Raw genomic sequence first — 4,851 nt, 5'->3', positions numbered from 1 at the left:
CCGCCCCGCGCCGTTTCTGCAGTCCGCCGAGCTGCCTCCACCATTCCTATCTTGTGACGCCCCAGGGTTCACACAAGGTTGCAGTCCCAGGTGAAACCCGGATTGTCAAACCTGCCAAGCACCAAACACCATGTTACGACATGTTTCACCATCACATTCGTTATCTCTCTAGTGGAAACAATAAATATATGAAGGTACAAACAGGCAAAATAGAAATAGAACAACACTGGATAAACACAGAAGAAGCATAAGAATATCAATAATGAGCCCAACTGGAATAAGGTAAACATATCTCTGAGTCTGAACAAAATCTCAAATACAATGAGTCAAAAAGAAAACTGAGTCTTACAATAGCTCTCAACTCTATGAAATAAAATACTAAACTGGAGTCTGAAAGTAATCAACTATATGTGGAGTTCTGAAATGACTACAAATTATAATAAATAGCTAAACGGACAACTAAGATGTCCCATCAACCTGCGACCCTCGGTGTGCCGGACTCGCTGCCTGAAAGAGGGGAAACAACGAGCGTCAAAGCGCTAGCGAGATCATCACTACCTCTCCCCAGGGGAAGGGGTAGGAGAAAATAAGAAAATAGAGTCAGTGCATACATATATCAAATCATTCATATAACTCTCTATGAATGAAAAACAAATAATCAATGATAAATACTCCAATCTCCAACATAAAGAATAATTATCTCATCTCGAATTACGTCTGAGTGGCCTACTCTAATATAAGAGGATACCAACTAAGCTAAAACAAATATATCTGCCGTCCATAACGGGTGTGCCAAAATTCTCAAAATAAATACCCTACTCACGGGTAGTCTATCATGGAAGTACAAATCATAACTGATCAAATATCTATGCGTACATCATCTTGTACTATAGCGATACTTTTATAATACTCTTACTCAATCGCTCTGCGGCAATAGGTTTTATTATCTCCCTATTTCGGATGCATGTAATAACGATACTTTTGTAATACTCTTACTCAATCGTTCTGCGGTAAATAGGTTTCATCTCCCTATTTCCGGATATGTATAAGACAACATTATTCAATGTGTTTATCAATCTATAGATCTCACGTCAAGTGTGTGTCAATCTAACACAATCTAGCATACGAGCACAAATCTCGGTGTGCGTGTCCATATCTGAAGTTCACCATCATCCCAGGTGTTTAACAATCACTAATGTCATAGTCTATCATCATAGGGTCGAGAAATTTGTTCGACAACTGAAAAACAACGTTAACAATCACTAATGTCATAGTCTATCATCATAGGGTCGAGAAATTTGTTCGACAACTGAAAAACAACGCAAGTGAACATGCACAGCCAAAACCAACTGGCGGTCGACTGTGGCGGTCGACCGTGAACCCTGTTTCCAGTTTTCTCTAGATTTTTACATGTTGTGTTCTCGTCGTGTTTTCGTGATTCAAACATGATAAAAACTTCATGAAACTCACATACAAGCATGGTACAGCATATAGAATTATCTGGAAACAAATCAACATATATAAATCAGGATTTTATGCATTAGATTTACATTCAAAACCCTAAAAACATGCATAAAAGCTCAAAACAACAAATCTAACTTCTTTCTTTAGTTTAACCACATTTTAGAATCATTATCAGATCTAAATCACATCTGTGAAAATGTTCTCAACCTTTTTAGCATTAAAAGACCTAATCTTTATACATATAATACAAAAGAATTGTCTTTTCTACATAATCTATTCGTTTAGGCTCTATAAAACATGTTTAAATCTCTTTAAAAACGTTTTAAAAACTGGGAGGGGATTGGTAGAGATGATACTTGCCTTTGGTTGTAGTAAAACGTGTTAGAAGCAAGGTTGAAAGAAAACTCCACTCCAAAAGCCAAGAATCACCCGACAAATCCACTTGAAAGCCTTCACTCTTCTCCAAGAAATCAAACTAGGGTTTGGGGGTTTTTGTGGTTGTTAGGGTTCTTAGAAAAACTGAGAATTTCGTGAAAAACTCATATATATATATCAGGGTAAAACGAATATGGGTTTAGAAATCCGAAACCAACTCAAAACAGGAGAAAAACTGTCTGCAGGTCTCGCGGTCGACCGTGGCGGTCGACCGGGCTGCGGTCGACCGCGGCGGTCGACCCCAGTTTCCATATGTTTGGCCATTTGTGCATGTCTCTTATGTATGAACTCTCAAATCACATGGTATTATACTCATATACCATTTAATGATATTTATCATACTAAATATCCACATATCATAATTTATCACACATAAACTTTATTATTCATAAATTATCGGGGTTTTACATTCACCCCCCCTTAAGAGGATTTCGTCCTCGAAATTCCGTAGCTACATCTCAAAGCTCAAAAACTGGGAAAACACATTCAGAATGTGTAATTCATATCAAGAATTCCTTCTGCACACATCACAATGCATCAACACAATGATATTTAAAGTTAACAACCTAGAATGCAAACATTCTTACCTAAATCCTTAACTAAATGAAAACGGTACGTCGAGCGAAGTAATCCAAACAAGGAAACCCTCATGTATATACCATATACTTCAATTGATTAAGGATCAGGCAAAAATATCTCCATTCTAGTGTTAAAGATAAATATAAATGTGGCTAAATAAACATAGATAATGACAACTATCAAGTCATATAAGCACATTAACATCATACCTGTCCAAACAGGTGCGGGTAGTCGCGACGAACATCCTCCTCGCGCTCCCAAGAAATCTCTTCGGTTCCTTGTCGGTTCCACTGAACTTTCACTAATGGAATAACTTTATTTCTAAGCTTTTTATTCTCTCTAGCAAGTATGCATACTGGTACCTCCACGGTAGTCTAATCATCCTGAATCTCAATCTCTTGTGAGTCAATCACTCTCTGATGCTCATCATCCCGCAGATGCTTCTTAAGCATCGAAACATGGAAGAAATCGTGTACACTCGACATCGATGCTGGAAGATCTAATCGGTAAGAAACAGTTCCAATGCGCTCGATGATCCTAAAAGGACCAACATATCTCGGGGCAAGCTTCCCCCATCTAACGAATCACTGGACGCCCTTCATCGGTGATACTTTCAACATAGCTGAGTCTTCGATCTGGAACTCTAAAGGTCGTCTCCGCTGATCTGCATAGCTCTTCTGTCGACTCTGCGCCACAAGAATACGCTCTCGAATCAATGCCACCTTCTCGGTGGTCTGTCTAACTAACTCTGGACCAATCAAAAGACTATCCTCTGGCTCTGCCCAACATATAGGCGATCTGCAAGGTCTCCCGTACAAAGCTTCATACGGTGCCATCCCTATGGTAGCTTGATAACTGTTATTGTAAGCAAATTCAATCAGTGGGATGTGCTCCTCCCAGCTACCCTGAAAATCTATTACGCACGCTCTCAGCATGTACTCCAAGATCTGATTCATCCTCTCGGTCTGCCCATCTGTCTGGTGGTGGAAAACACTGCTAAATGACAACTGGCTGCCAAAAGCATCCTGGAAACTCCTCCAAAAATGAGATGTGAAGACTGAGCCCCGATCTGATACAATCGTCTTCGAAACTCCATGCAATCTATCTCCCGAATGAAGATCCTCGCATACGTATCTGCCGTATAAGTCGTCCTCAGAGGTAAGAAATGTGCGGACTTAGTCAATCTGTCCACTATAACCCAAATAGAATCATTTCCTTTCTTTGACTTAGGCAATCCTACTATGAAATCTATGGAAATATCTATCCACTTCCACTTGGGAATGGGTAAAGGCTGTAGGGTTCCTGCAGGTCTCTGATGTTCTGCCTTAACTTGTGGCAGGTGAAACACTTAGCCACATAATCTGCAATCTCTCTGCGCATACCGTTCTACCAAAAATGCCTCTTCAGATCTTTGTACATTTTCGTCGTGCCTGGGTGCACTGTATATCTGCTGCGATGAGCTTCATTAAATAGTTCCTTCTTCAGCTGTAGCTTGTTCGGCATAACGATCCTTCCCTTCATCTTAAGGCCTGCATCTACTCCAATAGTCCAATCATCCTTGGGTTCTTTGGAGATCTCCCCCTTGCGGGTTTGAATCCAAGAATCCTCTAACTAAGCTTCGACTACTCTATCTCTCCAAGATGGCTGTACAGATAACGCTCCTAAGAATACACGGCTCCCGCCAATCTCTGGCCTAAAATCAAAATAGCTGAGGGTATAAAGATCCTGATATAATGAACACCTCAAAGCTGCTAGCCCACGACGACGCTTCCCGCTCAATGCGTCTGCTACCACATTCGCCTTTCCCGGATGATACTGTATGGCAAACTCATAATCCTTAATAAACTCTACCCATCGCCGTTGCCTCTGGTTGAGTTCTTTCTGTGAGAAGAGGTACTTCAGGCTCTGGTGATCTGTGAATAACTCAAACTGCACTCCGTACAAATAATGTCTCCACGCCTTCAGTGCAAAGACCACTGCTGCTAGCAACAAATCATGCGTGGGATAATTCTGCTCATGAGTCCTCAGCTGCCTCGAAATATAGGCTACGACTCTCTGGGTCTGCATCAATACACCGCCAAGACCCGATAAGGATGCATCAGTGTAAACGACAAAAGTCTTATCACTGCTAGGAATAACCAAAACTGGTGCTGAAGTCAACTTAGTCTTCAATGTCTCAAATGCCTTCTGACACTCTATGCTCCAAATGAACTTTACACCCTTCTTAGTAAGGCGTGTAAGTGGTGTGGAAATCCGTGAGAAATCCTGAATGAATTTTCTGTAATAGCCTGCCATGCCTAAGAAGCTACGAATCTCGATAACTATCTTCGGTGGCTCCCAATCAAGTACAGCTTCTACCTTAGCCGGATCTAC

Source organism: Asparagus officinalis, chromosome 3 (assembly GCF_001876935.1).
Source record: "Asparagus officinalis chromosome 3, Aspof.V1, whole genome shotgun sequence".
Lineage (NCBI taxonomy): Eukaryota > Viridiplantae > Streptophyta > Magnoliopsida > Asparagales > Asparagaceae > Asparagus > Asparagus officinalis.
The sequence above is the reverse complement of the archived record's forward strand: the minus strand, read 5'-3'. Positions refer to the sequence as shown.